At 41.3% G+C, this 19,009-nt stretch overlaps 1 protein-coding gene across 8 annotated transcripts in view; it reads left to right on the top strand.

Moving 5' to 3' along the window:
- The first annotated feature begins 10,385 nt into the window (after positions 1–10,385).
- Positions 10,386–19,009, top strand: part of LOC147426419 (uncharacterized) — a 35,942-nt gene continuing 27,318 nt past the window's right edge. For 5 of the 8 annotated variants that reach the window (XR_015186254.1, XM_086498837.1, XM_086498840.1 and 2 more), the window contains exon 1: positions 10,386–10,598. The gene's annotated coding sequence lies outside the window, so the exon portion shown is untranslated. Of the gene's footprint in view, positions 10,599–11,539; positions 11,607–19,009 lie in introns of all 8 variants that reach the window. The other 3 variants (XM_086498838.1, XM_086498839.1, XM_086498842.1) reach the window with 1 other exon arrangement.

Raw genomic sequence — 19,009 nt, forward strand, 5'->3', positions numbered from 1 at the left:
GAAAGGCTGAGGTTGCATGGAAAACATTGCATGTAATCTGATCTGACTAGCTCTAGTTCCCTTTGAGTCTCCTCAAATAAGCTTCTTAAGTGCTTGACTCGGTCGATCTCCTCCACAAGGTTTGGGTAATTCCAAATCTTCTTTTGTGGTTTCCTTGGATTTTGGCACTTGTGGCTTCTCTTGGAGGTTCTAGTCCCATTTGTTTAGCCTTGAGGACACCCGTTGAATTTTTGGTGGTATGGGAGTGGCTTTCGTATGTCCTCCCCTAATGGTGTCCTTGCTTGAATTCCTCTCATGGTGATCCCAGTGGATTTTCCCTCATGATGGTTGTCTTAGTTTCCAAGGTTTTGATTGAATCTAAACCATCCTCAGGGTTGTTCATATACACGGGGTCATCATTGGTCCCTATGTGTCTTTGAACTAGGGTGTTAAATTTCTAGCTTTTAGCGATCGCTTCCTTTGTGTTTTCTTCTCCCTTGCTTGAGCGATTGATGCAGTATCTCTCTCTCTTTGAGGATATAATTTCAATTTTGGAGCATCGACCATGTGAGTATATTTATAGGTACAACCAGTGTAGTTTGTGATGTCATTGGTAGTCTCAATTAAGTTCAATGGTGTGATCTTTGGTGCATTGGGACATTTGGAAATCATATCATCTATGCCACATCAATTACACATAAGTATTGGGAACATAGATGTGCTTCCTCGACTTGTTTGCATTGGTGTGGCATTCCTTTGCATTCTGAAATGACACTCAACTACCCAATGTGGTCCACTATATTTGTCGCATTGAAGGGCCACTTAATATGCATGATTAACTTGTCCCCGAAGGTTCTTGATGTAGTGCTGGGGAAACTCCTCAAGCATATCAACCTCATAGGTAATACCAAAGTCTATGTCATCCTTGCAATCTACATAAGCACTAGAGGCTCACAACCTACTTGTTTTATAGGGGTAACTCTTGAATGTGGAGGTTGTGGTCCTAGCACTAGAGGTGGTAGTGGTATGGTCTGGACAACCTTTTGCGTTCTAGGGACTATGTGTTACGATGGTTGCTCAACAGGTGGGGTAGGCATTAATGCAAGAACTCGAGGAGAGTCTGTCTAAGCCAAAGTTATTTGCCATTATGCATTCAGGTACTAAGTACTCCTTAGCTTGATGGCCATACCTACCACATGCAATTAAATTCTTGTTAAATTTTAAAGGTAGGGCATTCACTGTTGCTATGTTGACCCATGCCCCCTTCTTGGATACATCTGATTGTTTTGTGGAGTACGATTATCTCTAAGGATTTCTTGAATAGCCTTGGTGAGATTTTTCAAAGTCATGTCAAGTATCTTTTGCTTTTTAATGATAGGTTTTATTGACATTGGCTCATGCTCAAACGCTTGTGAGCTAGCAGACCGGTTCAAAAGACACCCTTTCTCTTGCAATCATTAGATTGTCTTCTAATTGGATTGCATTGGTAGTGATTGCTTTCCAAGTAGAGATACCTCTAATGACTAGGCCATTGTAGATATCCTCATGTCACAAACCTTTAATGAATCTATTAGAATAGCTGGTTATTGTTGAAACTCTCATTGGGGTACAACAATAATTCATATGCAATCTCCCACAGACTCCTCTTCCTCTTGTTTGGATTTTTGGAGTTGAGATGTTATGGCCCAAAGCACACCCTCTCGTATGCACTCTTTTAAGAGTAGGGTAATGCGTGTGCTCCTTAACCCTTAAGGTCCTATACCGATATCCAACCTTCCCTCTCAAGGTTAAGCTCAAGGCCTTATACTTATGTAACTCATTGTGCTCTTCCAAGAAATCATATGCATGTTTGAAGGCCACAATATGCTTTCTAATGTCTCTGTTATCCTCTAAATTTTTGTGTGATCTTGGTCACTTGTACCACCTTGCTTCTAAGCTCTCTCTCTCTCTCTCTCTCTCTCTCTCTCTCTCTCTCTCTCTCTCTCTCTCTCTCTCTCTCTCTCGTATGCTACGCAAATTCTTTGTAGTAGATTGACTGAAATTTTGAGCAAATGCTACCAAATCACCTTAATGAGCAAGTATATCTAGTGTTGGAGCTCTTGAAATTACATGTGGAATGAGAGTTGGCATTGGACTTGGCATACACACGGTCTTTGCGTCCCATGCTTGGTATGGTGTCATGTCAAGTGGCACTTGAATAAGAGCTTAGATAATGTGATTGTGGAGCATAAGCCATTGGAATAATTGGGGGCACAGGACCTGCATGAGTATGAGTGGCAAGGTACATATGATTGATGCACAATTGTAGGTACTATTTGTAGACCGTATGCTACTAGGTAGTGATGCAATACTAAAGATCAAGGTCAAGGATGTACTTTCTGTAATTCTCAACAACAGAGTAGGTTGGCCTCTAAGAGAACGTTGAGCTAGGTCTACGAAACTAAAGGTAGTGATGTAGTACTAATGATCATGGTCAAGGATGTACTTTCCATCATGCTCATCACTGGAGTAGGTTGGCCTCTAGGAGAACGTGAGCTAGGTTTGGGAAACTAAAGGTACTGCTTGTGGGCTCAAACTGCATTGAGACTCCAAGCGACACAACATACAATGGATCCATGGGACTCACCAAAAGAGTCTCCATTTGTGATAGGGTCGGTGTTTGGCCTTGCCCGTATCCAAGAATCTCATAAGACCTATTGAAGGCCTCTTTATTCCTTTGTTTTGGCTCTCCAACTGGACAATCCTATGGATAATGTCACACAGACCATTCGTTGCTGCTACTCCGTGGATTGTACAATATCTAACCAGCCCACATGGTATGTGTAGCCCCTGTATAGGTCGGTCAGAGTTTGTATAGGTCGGTCAGAGTTTGAATTTATAGGTCATATTCTCAATTTTCATTGAGAAATAATCCTTCTTAGGATTGATGTGCTAGAGGTTCCTCTTGAAGTGGATGTATTATGACTCCCTATGGCTTAATTCTTAGTGGCTGCTAATTCAAAAGAACTTGATTTCTTGGCTGGTACATTTACTGCCATAGGGGCCTTGCCTTCATTGCTCAATGTTGTTCTATCATGGGTAAGCTTTTGATTTCCTTCTCTCTAGCCGCTTGCATATAAGGTTTGACTTTTTATACCTCTGCAAGACTCCTACCATCAGGTAACATAACTTCAAAGGGTGATAGCCTTGTAGGCCTTCAGTGAATCCAGTGAGTAGGATATCCACATGGACACTCTTAGGCAGTGCAGGGTCTACATGAGATGTAAAAGGTGAATCTACTGCCCCATCCCATTTGTTTAGATCACTAGCCGTAGGTTCCAAACGAGTGGCTCTACTAAATGTTTCCATTAGGTGACTAAACACACTAGCACTAGGTTATGGGGTGAAGACAGGCAAGCTTTGATTTGGATTCTCAAGGTTTGGTGTAGGGTGTCCCTTCATCAAGTCATAGAAGGAGGAAGAGTCACTTGCCACGATGTGTGGGCAATAGCTTGGATCCTAGCTGAAGATCGGGAACGTAATGTGCATGGATAGTGGATACCCGCATAAATTGAAGCGCTCTATAGCTATTTAGACTCTAGAACTCAACCAAAGCATAAATACATGTGACTTCAATGTCCTACAAGCATTGGCAAGCACTAGATGTTTGTCTTCCATTTTTTGTGTTTTTTGAAGCGCTCTATAGCTATTTAGACTCTAGAACTCAACCAAAGCATAAATACATGTGACTTCAGTGTCCTACAAGCATTGGCAAGCACTAGATGTTTGTCTTCCATTTTTTGTGTTTTTTGTTCTTGGTTTTGTTTGTGATTTTTTATCTTTTTTTTTCTATTTTCTTGATGCTCACAATGTGAACTAGGGCATACAATTGCTCTAAATGAGCATATTGTTTGGGAGATCTTGGCACATTTTACAGCACAACATTTGACCAATCGAAATGTCCGTGGCTCCCAAAACACTTTTGTTTTCTCTTAAATATAATTTTTTTCACAAAATGTGAGAATTATCAGTTTTTTAAATTTTATTATATCCTACACCTATTAGACCTACCTTTTCCTATGAAAACATTTAAAAAAAAATTCTTTTAATTTTGGCAATGGGTCCCTTTTAATGTTTTTATTACATACAATTTTCCACAAAATGTGAGAATTACCAATATTTTTAATTTTACTATATCTTATGTCTATTAGATCTACCTTTTCCTATGAAAATATTAAAATTTGTTTTTGTTTTAATTTGACAATGAGTCCGTTTATTCATTTTATTTTGTTTTAGAAATTCCAATGTGAGCCTTTCAATTTGTTGTTTAAGTGGGGCCCTCCGTAACATATAAGACATTTCTGATTACGTGTCTATAATGGATAATAAAAATTTATATTGAAGTACAAAAAAATGACATGTGACACTCATTCATACCCGCTCCCTATAACTCTCATCATCCCCCCTGATGATGGGTCTTACCTTTAGTAGGCCTTCGTGACTCTTCACCTTGTTTGTTTTGCCCATAGAATCTGTCATTCAAGCTCCTTGAATTACTTACAACTCTCTTTTTCTTTTGTGGTTATCTTTATTTTCTAGTACTTGTTTGACTATTTCTCCCATTAAATGATGTGATATCCACCTTTCCCTTTGTTAAAGAGTCACAGATGACATGACTCAAAGTTGCTTGTGCAACCGAAACATTTTATTGGTTTTTGGTACTATCTTTTTTCTTTCTCAATATGCTTGTTCCTTAATTTTTGGCTTTCTAAAACAAGAAGCCTTGGAGAAGGAGACAGATAGATATGTATTTGATATTTTATTATTATTTTATACGATGGACTGACCTTTCATAAATATTTTTTCATATTTACATTGTCAAAAAGTTCCTTCATTTCATAGCTTTACATAATTTGACTTCCTTTTCATGTTATTGTTTCAAATGCTTATGTGAACCGTCACCTTGTTGCATTGGTTATTTAAATGCTATCAAAGATCAAAATAATCACTTTTATTTTTGTCAAAGATTCTAGCATAACTTAAAACAAGAGACTTATGGTCTTGGTGCCTTGAGTTCTATATCATATTTGCTTGTATTTGTTTAGCTATCACTCTCATTGATGGGGTGTTGTACACTTTGATGTATCTATCTAGCTAAGAACTTGGTTAGCATACATATCATTCTTTGTGAAGAATTTTTGGCATATTTATCCATATGGTCCTCTATGTAAACTAGTATGGCCGGCGGCCTTTGATTGCCTCTCTCTCTCACACACACTCTCTCTAATTGTGGGCTAGAGTCCCCTGTGTCGCTAGAGTTGCAGGCTACATTGCCACTTCAACGAGTTACCGCCATGTGTCATGGGATGCCAAAATCCTTCCCCCTTTTATATAGATAGTTTTGGGTCATACAAAAATAGAAAAGTTCGGGTATTGTGTGTCTAGGCCTTTGACTTCATTCTTGAAGTGCTAGTTTAGAGGGAGAAAGATATAGATAAGGTACTGAACATGGGAGGGTAACTCTTTAGAAAAGAAAGATGGGATGTTTGATTAGACTTCTCTCTCTCTCACACACACACACGTGCACAAAAAGGGAGGGGGAGTAACAAAGTTTATTTCTAATTGCATCTCAAATGGGTGTAGGTAGGGGGGGGGGGGGGGGTAGCTTGATAGTAGTTACCCTCCCTTCTGTGGGCATTTTGTAAGTAAACATTTTAACATTGCCAAACTAGTCACACAAGGGGTAATTACCCTCCCTTGTGTGGGCATTTTGTACGAACATTTTAACACCGCCAAACTAGTCTCTCTCTCTCTCTCTCTCTCTCTCTCTCTCTCTCTCTCTCTCACACACACACACACACACACACACACACAGGAACACCAAATGCAACAACATTTGATTAGATAGTCTAAACTCTTCTTTTTATGTTTGAAACTAGTAAAAAATTGCCAAAATAGCTTTTTCTAAATGCGTATTCCAAAAATACCCTTGAATTTTAAACTTTTAAAAATATCATTGTACCAATTTTGGATGGATTGCTGCAATTTTTTCACATAATCTACTATTTTTTGATTATTTTTATATATCCTCTAGTTCCCTAGACAAAATCATCTACCAATGAGCTCCCAAATAGTGGCATTTGGGCCTATAAATAGTGAATTGTTTCATAACAACGAGCCCTGAATACCATCTAAATTCCTAGTTTTATTATCTTTATATGAGAAATAACCAATCTTCCTACAAAAAGTTACCAAATATAATGCTGTGAGAGTTGTTTATGAGATTGAAATGGGGTATTTCACAAATGTTGGAAAATTTTCAAGAGGTTTAGGGAATTATTGACAAAAATTTTCGAATGTGGGGGGTATTTTGGGAATTCTAAAATTCGAGGGGTATTTTGGTAATCTCTACAAATTTCAACAATATTTGGTAACTTTTCCTTAAGATTAGCATAATTTCGATCTAATGTTGATTTGTTTTGCTTTTGATATGTTTGAAAGGGAAACATAAGAGGATAGAAAAGGCCATAAGGAGGTCTTTCTCTTTGATTGCATTAAGATACTTCTCTTTAGTTGGTTGAGCATTTGACCACTGTGACCAGGGTCATGGGTTCGAATGCAGCCAAGTGACTAGGATGGTGCCCACGGACATCCTTTGTATCACAACTAGTGGGAATGCTCGTACAACTACAAAAAAGAGATACTTATCTTTGATTGCATTATGATACCTCTCTTTGATTGCAGACACTTTCTTGTTCTCCAAGCTGGCATATCCTTGGGACAACGACAACATCTACTGGAAGGAGGTGGATAGCCAAGTGATACAACATAGTTTGAATTTAAATGAAAGGCTATTGATCAATAGAGTCTCCACCCTTCTATGCAATGGTCCAATACTTATCGTCTCTAGGTTAGATATCAATTGGAAATCTTGGCATTGGCCCAAATATAGAATCTTTTTACTTTGTAAAACACTAGGAACATACAACAAGCTAAACACGACCAAGCTTGGGCTATCATGACCAAGGAAATGCTTGATGCAGTAAATTGGGATCGAAAGGGGGAAAGTGGAAGGGGGTTGTGATGCACGACAAACTTCTCGCCCCGAAGTGGTCTTATCTTAGATCTAGTGGACAGGGGAATTGATGAGGAAGTGCCAAAGAGCAGCTGAGGTTTTGGAATGGGGGAAGCAACCAGATACTGTAAGAACTCCATTTTGCATTGGTCCCCTTGGCTCTCTAAAATATTAGGCCGCCACAAAGCTCCTATTGGATAGAAATGGCCAGGAATGTGAATAATAAGGGGCTCGTTTGACTAGAGCAATTCTGGGATGGCAACAGTAAGTGCTGGAAAACTGCCGACTCTTTAGCCATCCGATTACAAATGAATGGCTTTGAGATCTTACTAGTCTACAGGGTGATGAAAGAGCTTGATAAGGTGGTGATGCCAATTTGTGAATCCAACTTTGAATGGGACACTTGGAGATGGCCTGGGAGTAGCCTCTTTTGGAAACCACATTCTAAAGGCATTTACCATGCATTAATGCACAAGGCTAATTGGTGTAGTCCCCCTCAACAATTTATGGAAGAGGCACTGGACGGAAAAACGGTGGGAGGGAGTCATGGAGAACATTTGGAAGCCAAGGTGGCCTCACTATATGAAGATATTTTTGTGGAAAGTGATGTGGGGTGCTCTGCCGACGTGCGTAAAGATACAAGAAAGAGGAATCGGGTCTGATCGTTGCTTGGGGTGCAAAATAGCTAGTGAAGACCTAGCCCACCTTTTCATGGGATGCCAGGCAATCAATGGAATGGCTGGGAAAATATGCAAGTGGATTCAAAGGACATGGCAAATTAAGTTCTTCAAGACTGATCTCTTCTTTGGTAGTAACAGGTTGGGAAATCTTGCTCTCCTTGTCTGCACTCAAATAATCAGGTACTACGTCTATCACCATATTTGGCAAGCAAGGAACCGCCGTGTGTTTGAGGGGGATCTGGTTGTGGCAAGATTTTGTGAAATCATACAAGAGAGCAGAGTGACGATCCACATGATCAGAGGCAAACAAGCCTCAGAGGACTGGTCTAGAACAATACATGTCATGATGACATCTTGTAATAAGTAAAGCCTAGGAGTAGTTGTGGTTTCTCTGTCAAGCAGAAAAATTGTAATCCTTTGACCCTCAAGGCTCGGTTTGAGCTCGAGGTTGGTGTATATTTCTGATGCTCTTAATACTATCCACTCACAATTGTGAGTTTTGTAACAAAATAAAATAAAAAAGAAGCATACCGATTCACTTTGCTCATCAAATGAGTGAATTGGTCAGTAGAGAAGTGATTGAAAGTCTTAAACAACACTTGGGAGGTAAATTGGCCAAGCTCAATGAAGATATTCACTTGGAAGTTATTGTGGGGGACTATCCATAGTGGGATTAAGATTCTTGCCCAGGGGATTGGCACAAACACTTGCTATGGGTGCAAAGTAGCTTCGAAGGATCCCTTGCATTTGTTTGAAGACTACCCTTCTCATGGGATTTTGCTACCAAAATATGCAAATGGGTGCAGAGGACATGGAAGGTGCTCTTCTTTAGGAATGATGTGGTCCTAGGAGGGAGAAGATTTCAAAATAAAAAAATGCTAGTGTAAACAAAAATAACCGAATTCTTCTATTTGAAACAAGTATCAAAATCTTGGAACTTTCTCATTTTTGAGAGAAACTTTGTAGTTGCTCAATTGAATGATGTCGTGAGTGAAAGCACTGAGATTATATACTTAGTAGGGTCAAGAGTAGGGTTAGCTTCACAAGCTGAAGAATGGAACCATGCACTGAGTTGCATGGGCTGCTCAGATGGCTGGTGCCTTTCAAGGGAAAGTAGACCGTTGATCTATGGTAGGAGCTACTGGATATGGGAAAATAGGGTCTCTTGCTTATGAATTGTACAACTCTTTTTTGGAAATGTTGTCCCCTCAAGGCACATGTAGAGGTACATTGTACATTCTTTGCTAAGTTAATATAACATCTCCATAACAATTGTCAATATGGCAAAAAAAAAACCGACACTTAAAGCGATAATTGAGTTGGCTACTTCTTCATTGCCATTCATGTTCAACCATGGGAAAATTGGTTGAACCAATAGTCTGTAGGTAAATTTTGATCACATATTGATTGTGCATATCAAAACTGAGCAACATTTATAGTACCAATTAACTTAACAATATTTTGAGTGAAAATTAATATTTGGCACAAGGTTTGCTAGTAAAAGTGAGGAAATGCTAAAAAGATATGAATTTGAATTTCTACATGCTCTTTTCAAAACCTTTTCGACTATTAAGAGCACCCTCTATTCGATAGGTAAATGGAGCAAATTAGGTAAAATAAGAGCAAATGATGTTGGAAGAGTGGAGCCCTTCCTTGCTAAAAAGCATGCAACCGCACCCAACGCTTCATTTTTAAGGTTTAAGCAATAGTAAGAGGGGGAGGGTGGCAGGGAGGCAGGCCAGAGACGAGGGAAGGGAGCCATAGGCAGAGAAGTGTACAAAATTCTCTCCAAATGGGTCATTATGAATGTTTTTTTTTTGTTTTTTTGTAGAAGCAATAAGTAGCTGGTGAAGTAACCTACAAATTTATGCCACTTTGAACTTCGTTACTTGCATTTTCATACGTGATACTTTGTAGATAAAGGCCATAACAAATCCTAAGGTCTTTCCCCTGCTATGTTTTACACAAGAGCCCCTACAAATCCTAAGATTTGTGGTACCTCAAAAGACCTATTTACAAGGGGCATTGCCTTGTAATACCTTGGACCCGCAATAAGATGTTTGGCTTTGATATGCCATGATACTCTCGTTGTCAATGGGAGCTAGCCTAGTTCATTGAGCATTCGAACTCCGTGACCTGGGTCATGGGTTCAATTGCGGTTGGGTGACGCCCAAAGATGCTCTCTTGTATCTGCCCCTGTGGGAATGTTCGGATCTCTTTAAAAAAAAAAGATGTTTGGCTTTGGCACTCCACAAGACCTAGCTTAGAGACCCAACCGTTTGTGGAGAGATTGTAGTTACGAGTACGGCCGGCCGCCTTCGGCGGCCTCTCTCTCTCTTCCTCCCTCCCAAGTCCCCCCTTTAGCTTGTGCACAGGAGCTAAAGGAGTCCCTCTTTTGTTTGGACTTTAGCCTTTAGCTTGCACGTGTAAGGGTGACCCTCGTTGCCGTTATAGAATAGAATAGATAGGAAACCAAAAGACTTTCAAAGTTGCAAGTGCGTCTCTCAAATCTAAAACTTATTGAAACTACTTTTCAGCTCAAAGTGAACCAAGTTTAAGTTCAGGTTTGAACAAATGAGAAGTATGGTGATGTGGCCAAAGGTCATTTGAGAGGAAAAGTCAATAAACCTTTGAGCTAGTGCACATTTTCTTTCTTTTCGGTTGGCCATGTGACCCCACCCTAAGGCTCAAGTTTTGATGGCACTCTATAGTCAAGAGTAAGGCCCTGCAAAGGCAGCCAAAGACAAGGAAAGAATACTTTTTGAACATTGTGGTCACTGTGGTGCTGGAAGGAGATGCAGGATATCCAGGGTTTAAAAGTGAACGACGGCAGAGAGCAAGCGCAACTCTGGCTTCACAGCGCGACAATGGAGAAGGACGACAGTGTGAGTGTTTGAGAGAGAGAGAGAGAGAGAGAGAGAGAGAGAGAGAGAGAGAGAGAATTTTTTGTGTGTGAGTATGTGTGGTAAGGAGATTAGTTATACACATGTTTAGTTCTGTGGGGCCTAATGGGAGGAAAATTTAGTAATTATACAAGGAGGCGCTTGGCTGCAGTGCTTTAGTAGTTGGAATACTAAAGCTAGCCTTCAATTAAGTGCACACGAGCGCACGAGTCATTATTACGTGCACGTTTCTGGTCCTTTGGACATGATGTGTTTCCTCAACAACATGGCCTGCTGTAGTAAATTCTACAACTAAAAGGGCATTTTGATGAAGATTAGCATAGCCTAGAGAGTCATGCTACAACAGGATATTGGATTTCAATTTGTAGAGCCTTTGTCACAATGAAGGGAAAAAGGAATTTACCTCTCAAGTGGACTTGTTCCTACAATTTGAGCAATGGAGTATGGCAGCTTACTGATTTCTTCCATATGCTGAATAATTGTAAATGGCCAACCATATCAAATGTTGGGTCAAACAGAATTTGACATAGGGCATGCTTAAAATTCACCAAACAATGTTAATGACATGCAACTGTTTACAAAGCCTTGATTATTTTGTTGGGCAACACGGACAAAACTTTTAGAGTCTCGCAAAGTGACTATCAAGTATTTCTTGGCAAGGAGGAGAAATAGTATGTGCTGGTAGTTGTTTGCGAACAATGGTGCGTATATAATTTTGAAAACACAAAATCTCCTAGCATGGAAGCAATCTCATAGAAGCTTTGCAAGTTTGATACAAATCAAGGTGCATGCTCTTTAGTGATTGTCGGTCTAATAAACCTTAGTGAAAGCTTTCTTTCGTATATTGTGCCAAAATATCTATCAAAGCTAGATATTTGGTTTTCATATATTGGAGAGCATTAACTAAAGAATTTTTGTTGCAGAATGATATCTTGTCTATCTCCATCAATGCGTTGATAGGACCTGTGAAGCCTCTACAATGGTGACAAGGTTAGAAGTCAACGTGCTCTTTAGGTGTGAGGGGAGTCAAGGCGTTTGTGGAATTAATGTCTATGAAAGCAAAGATTTGAAGCAAGGAAGCTCATGGAGTCTTAGTTTATTGATTACCTTTCAGTTTTAATGACAAGTTACAAGGATGAAATCTCTGGTAGAAATGTCCCAAATCGTGTCGTAGTTGTCCTAGGAATGAAAAGAGGAGAGCAGATAGAGGAGCCAAACAATCAATAGAAGTAACTTTTAATTGCCTTGAGTGTTGCCTCTATTCCCTTCTGCCCAACAAACAGAGGATTGTCACTCTCCATGAACATGTTTTGCCTCAAACTCGTGCAACACACATGGTCTTCCGCATCAAATAACCTTCCTTGAGAGCATATCTTGAAACTGTCTTGCTCGTGTACACTGTAAAATTTGCCTCGAGCAAGTAATGCTTTGTAACCGGCAGCCATTGGTGAGCCGGTGAATCAATCTTGACACACATCAGAACTTGAAAACTGTTTTACTTTAACTTCAAAACAAGTCAAATCGAGACATGGTAGAGTGGAGGTCTCCACCCAGATGCATTGGCCGCTTTATCAGGCGCGTGTTTTAGTACGCCATTATATTAATAAGTCACAGAGTACAACTGCGGGGGAGTGCACTCTGTAGTTGTGCAGCCACGCGCTGATCTGTTAAAGTTTTGGAGGTCATCTCCTAGATTTCCCCGCCTATATCTTGTGAGGCAGGGCTTCTTTGTGGTTGTGCCCCCTCCTTCTAAGGTTTTTAACGCATATGGGAGGGAAGTATTGGATTTGGTTTGGCTGGCCACTTTGGTGGGCAAGGTATTTTATTTCTCCCTTTTTTTTTAATATTTCCCAGTTTCTCCCATATTTCTTAGTTTTAGGGTTGGTGGGTATTGATGGAATGGGGTCGGGCATTTTTTGTGCTCACCTATATAGGAAGGAGGGGATGACCCCATTTTGGCATCATAGAGTTGAAGAGAGTGGGAAGAGACATTATTTTCTACTCTGAGACACATCAAACTCCCGGTGTCACACTTCCTAGAGTGACAAGATACCAGTGGGAGACCATATGTAGATAGGAGGTAAAATCAGAAATAGAGGACGTGGGTGGGGAGGTGTGGCAGTTTTATTCAAGGAAGAGTTGCATCCTCTCATTCGTGTGCTCGGAGAGATGAGCATGCTAGATATATGCGGGTCAAAGTGAGAGCAGAGACAGGGAGGCCACTTTATATTGCAATATGCTATTTTTGAAACTGGCCCGTAGGGCGGTAGACTTTTAGCTTTAACCCGATACTTTACTTGAAAAACTTTACTTGACACTTTATGACACAAAGGAACTTCACAAATAGACCTGTGACTAGAATTAACACTTCAACAAACCACTGCCTGCTGGCAGCTAGAGTGCTACCAAGCACTTTCCCAAACCTGGCGAGAATCTGCAGCATGCTGAATTCTCTGTTTTTTGCCCTAAAAATGCACCAGATCACCTGTACAGTGATCCCAGCACTTCCCCGAAGCTCTTCGGGGTATTAGGGATCAATTAGGGTCGGAACTCTAAACCTGCAAAAATACACAGCAGTATTTTTCTGTTTTGGGCTCGTTTGCGTGTCGGTCGCATCTGTAGCAAGCCCTCGAGCTCCCGCGCCTGTAGGGCTACTTGCCCTTTGAATTGGACGAGATTTCTCGCGTGAAATCTCCCACCACCTTCAGTACACCCTGGCTATTTTGGAGGTGGATCGGTATTCCAGAGCATGGCTGGTCATGCACCTGGAAATCAGTTTTACACGCCAGGAACAGTGTTTGGGGGTGCCCATGTATAGTGTCATGGGTATGCAACCAGGGTTTCAGAGCACTCAGGGCCAATTTGGGATGCCACAGGCAAATTTTGGTATGGCTGGAATTACAAATCAGCAGCCAAATATGGCATTTCCAGGTCAAGTTAATAGCGGCCAAGGAACACAGATGAACCCTAATAGTGTTCCCATGTTTCAGTCACTTCCATATGACAATTTAACGCCGTTGGAGAGGCCAACTCCGTACAAAGAAGGTGGCAAAGGTGTGACATTCACGACCTTTACAGGGTTTGATGACAGGAAGAAGGCTCTCTCATTCCTCCAGCAGTTTGACAAGGCCTATGCAGGGGGAAACTTTACAGAGGCTTCAAAGGTCCACAAGGCAGCCACTTTCTTGACAGGGAATGCGGGACAATGGTGGACAACTTTATTGCTTCAAGGGCAAGCTCCGTCCACATGGATTTACTTCAAGCAGATTTTTGCAGCAGCATGGTTATCTGATGACTTTGAAGCAGATGTCATGACAGAATGGCACAAGCTAAATGCTGCCACTAGCAGAAATCTAGATGATTACAATCGGAAGTTTCGGAAAGCTCTACTTCCAGTAACTTCCTATAGGTTTGTGCCATTGACAGAACAGATCGAAAAATACTGTTGTGGCCTACCCAAAGGATTGAGAAAGTACTGTACGAAGACAAAAGTCACTACTTTGACGCAGCTCATCGAGGTAGCAAACACTGGCAATGGTTTGCTCAAGGGAGAAGATTGTGAATTTAACACTGGCGTCAAGGCAGGATCAGGCAAGAAAAATTCAGCCAAGAAGCACGTTCCCAATGAGGCTCCTAAAGGGACTTAGGAGTCAGCCAATGCAGGGAAAGATAAAGCTACGGCTGAATCAGAAAAAGGATCAGCAAAGAAATGGAAAAGACGTTTTCCTCGCAAGTCAGAAGAGCAAAAGAAGGTCCTGAGGACAGAAAACAAATGCTTTATATGTGAGCAGCCTGGCCAAATTGCTTACAATTGTCCTACAAAGAAAAGGCCAGCTGATTCTGATGACAAGTAAGACAGGAAAGGAAAGAAGCCCATGGCTGGTCTAGTGCCAGATATGGTGGGCGACAAGCCAAATTCAGATGCAAGTGAGCTTTGCAGAGCATGGGGAAAGGTCAGGGATCAAACAGTGCTTATCTTCTTTGATCCAGGTGCCAAAGCCAACTTTATTTCCCCAGAATTGGCTTCAAAGTTGGGAATCAGACCTGAAGAGATGGGGTATACAGCAGAGGCAGGGTTGGCATGTCCTGGCCATACAGAGGCTGTGACACCCATCATTGGAAAGTTGCGTCTACATATCTAGTCCTATGTAGATGCTGAAGAATTTTACATCATGCCACTGGACGGATGTGATGTGTTGTTAGGTATTCCTTGGTTGTTTCGTGTACAGGGAATCATGGATGCCTACAACAAAAAGATCATTGTACAGAGCAGGGGAAAGACTCACATTCTGGATGTAAAGCTTAAAGGGGAGTCTATTCCTAATGTATCAGCTTCTGCTATTACTTCTGTAATGAAAAAGCATCTTTCTGCGTACTTGGTTTTTGCACGTGAAGTGTCAGATTGTGATGAATCAAATTTATCTGTGCTAGATAAAGAAATGTCAATGTTTTTACAACAGTATAGTGACTGTTTTTCCGATTCATTACCGTCTCAATTACCGCCAGAGAGACCCGAGGACCATGCGATAGATTTGGTGCCAGCCAGTAGCCCACCAAATAAGCCTCCGTACAGGGTTAGTGCGGCTCAACAGAAAGAGATAATGGGCCAAGTACAGGAGCTGTTAGAAAAGGGGATGATTCAGCCCAGTTCATCTCCATTCTGTTCTCCAGTGTTGTTGGTGCAGAAAAAGGATGGCTCATGGCGTATGTGCATCGACTACCGTGCACTGAACAAGAATACCATCAAGAATAGGTTCCCTATACCTAGAATTGATGATATTATGGACAAATTAGAAGGAGCAGCTATGTTTAGCAGGATAGATCTAAAGAGTGGGTACCATCAGATCCGCATTAGATCAGAGGATGTGCACAAGACTGCTTTTAGAACGACGTTTGGCCTTTACGAATTTTTAGTGATGCCCTTTGGTCTCACAAATGCTCCTGCTACGTTCAATAGGATGATGGACAGAATTTTCCGTCCACACCAGCAGTTTGTTGGTACATTCTTTGATGACATGATAGTCTACTCAAAGAATGAAGAGGAGCATAGGCATCACTTGGCCATTGTGTTCAAAGAGCTACGCAGTCATAGGTTGCTCATCAATGCAAAGAAAAGTGAGTTTTTTCTGGAAGAGATTCACTTTTTGGGACACATTGTCTCAAAGGATGGTGTCAGAATGGATCCTGCAAAAGTTGAAGCGATCAAGTCATGGCCAAATTTGAAGACGGTGCATGATGTCCGAAGCTTTTTGGGACTACGCTCCTATTACAGAAGGTTTATCCGAAATTTCGCTGAGATTGCTTCACCTTTACATGCTCTTCAAAAGAAGGTAGTCACCTTTAGATGGACACAAAAAGAAATTTCAGCTTTTAATCTCTTAAAGGAAAAGATGACTTCAGATCCAATCATTGTGTTGCCAGATCTTAGGAAGTCATTTGTGGTCCAGTGTGATGCCTGCGGTAGTAGCATTGGTGCAGTGCTAATGCAAGATGGCAGTGTAGTAGCCTATGAGAGCAGAATTTTGCAAGGGCCAGAGATGACCATGCAGGTCTATGAGAAAGAGTTACTGGCTGTGATTCATGCGCTCTTAAGTTGGAAACACAACCTGCTAGGTGCAGATTTCGTTGTCCAAACGGACCATCAGACCTTGCGATACTTCTTGACACAAACAAAGTTATCTGAGAAGCATATGCGATGGGCAAATATCTTGTCCATGTTCCATTTTCAGATTGTGCATGTGGAAGGCAAGAAGAACGTTGTGGCTGATGCCTTGTCAAGGAAGCCACAAATTTCAGCTGTGTCGATTCCTTATCATCATGAACTTGATGATATGAGAGAACAATATGCAAATGATGAAGATTTTGCAAGGGTCTTCGAGCAACTAATGGATGGACAACGTCATGAACACTATCTTCTTAAAGACGGGTTCATGATGATGCATGGCAGATTGTGTGTCACAAAGCCATTGCGACGCAAAGTTATGGAAGAGAGTCATGTCCCACCGTATGCAGGGCATCGTGGTATCGATGCTACAGTTAAAGCGGTTGAGACATTCTCCTATTGGCCTACATTGAGAAGGGATGTGGATGCCTTTGTGCGAGAATGCCTAATATGCCAAAAGGTCAAGTTTGACAGGCAAAAGGCACCAGGGTTATTGCAACCACTACCTATTCCAGATAAACCATGGGAAAGTATTGCTATGGATTTTATCTTTGATCTTCCGAGAACGCAGACAGGAAACGATGGTATTTGGACCATTATTTGCAGATTCAGCAAACAGGCTCATTTTATTCCTGTCAGGAAGAAGATAAAGCCAGATCAGATGGCACGCTTGTTTATGAGCAATATTTTCAAGTATCATGGCATGCCACAGTCGATTGTTGTCGACCGTGATCCACGCATGACAAGTTTGTTCTGGAGAGGCTTGTTTGAGAATATGGGCACCACGCTCAAATTCTCTTCGTCATTTCATCCTCAAACAGATGGGCAGTCAGAAGAGGCAAATTCTACTGTCCTAGATCTGCTGAAGTGCTATGTGTCAGAGCATAAAGGAAAGTGGGAGCAGTATTTGCCATTGGTGGAGTATGCATACAATAATACAGTGCATTCATCAACTAGCAAGGCACCCTTTGAGATAGTTGAAGGTGGCAAGAAAGTTCCTCCCATACTTCATACAAAGGACAAGATATTTGAAGCAGATAAGTATGTTCAGGACATGGATGAAATGTACAAGAAGGTCAAAGTGGCCTTAGAAAGGACTCAGGCAAAACAAAAGAAAGCAGCTGATCGTCACCGTCGTGAAGTGGTATATTCACTTGGTGATTGGGTGCTTTTACGCTTTGAAAAGGCAAGGTTAAAGAAGATGAAGGGCAAGGAAAGACTGTTTCCAAAGCTCAGCATGCGTTACTATGGGCCTTTTCAAGTATGCGACATAATCAGTGATGTTGCATATAGGTTGAAATTGCCTGACAGTTGGAAGATTCACAATGCGTTTCATGTGAGTCTTCTCAGACCCTATGTGGGTGATGTGCCAGAAGATATGCCAGCTGAAGATCAGCCGGAAGTCGAGGAACTGGACGAGATCTTGGTCCCGGAACAGATTTTGGCACACAAAGAAAGGAAAGTGAAAGGCAAGGTTGCTAGGCATTACTTGGTAAAGTTCAGAAACTATCCACCAATGGATGCTAAGTGGATGGAAGAAGGTGAACTTGCAGAGTCACCAACTGTGTTATCACTTTACCTGGAAGCCTTCGATTTGCAACCTACCTTGACCCCTTGAGTTTCAAAGCTAAATGGATTGTCAGTGTGACAATGGCTTCTGAAACAAATGATGTACATGGTATTTAAAGTGAGCTCAAATCAAATACCTGTTACATGAATGTTAGAGCTGTACAGATTGTCAGTTTGGCAATTGCTCTTATGGAATGTCCAAAAGTTGGTTAGTGCTATAGAAGTGAGTATTTCTTGTCAGTTTGTCAAGGATACAGTGATTGCTTCTATTCAAGAGTACATGTGTAACTGCATTCTCAAACTGTCGGTTTGGGTATGCTCGAAAGTGTTACGGGATCCAACGTGTACTATAAGACAGTGGCAAAATGTGCAGCTACCATTTTGTCATTGGAAAGTTAGTGACTCAAAGCAATGGCAGAGTGCGCAGCTACCACTATGTCATAGGGACAGGGTTCACACGCAGGCAATACATGAGTCGACGAGGTGTTGAATACACCAGGGTTGACAATGAGCATGTATGTGTTGTATATGTGTCGACAGGTGTTGAATACATCAGTGTTGACAATAAGCATGTATGACATAGATGCAAACGAGGACGTTTGAGATTTCAAGAGGGGGGTATGTCACCAGCGTGTGACTACTATCTATCCTTTTTGTTGATTTCTTTCTTATTATCTATTTACTTTCACTTTTTGGAAACACCCCTCGGGAAATCTAACTGCCCTGCATTGCATAGCTAGTGTGGAACTGTCCAGAGGGAGTCAAGGCCTGAGGGCAAGAGAGCACTAAGGTTGGACAAGGACTATGGTTAACCAAGTGGGGTCATTGACTAGCCAAAGTGGAATCCTTTGCTACAGAGGCTACATTTCAGTTCTGGATGTGGCCGCAGTGTACAAAGAGGGTCGGATGACTTAGAAAGATACAATGGCAGTATCTCCTAAAATTTAGGGAACTGCTATTTTGGGACCTGAAAATGTGTTGGCGTCATTACCTCCGGAATGACAAAGGGAACATTTTCTTACTCTGCCGTGAAGTCAACTGGGTAACCGGTTGGGATATTTTTAGGCGGCAACCCCGAAACGGGAAAATGCTTGTAAATGTGCCAAGTGGCACATTCTGGTGCACTTGCCTCATGCAACAAGAAGTGGCGCTGAATTTGAAG

This window comes from Adiantum capillus-veneris, chromosome 24 (assembly GCF_014529385.1).
Source record: "Adiantum capillus-veneris isolate H3 chromosome 24, ASM1452938v2, whole genome shotgun sequence".
NCBI classification, from domain to species: Eukaryota; Viridiplantae; Streptophyta; class Polypodiopsida; order Polypodiales; family Pteridaceae; genus Adiantum; species Adiantum capillus-veneris.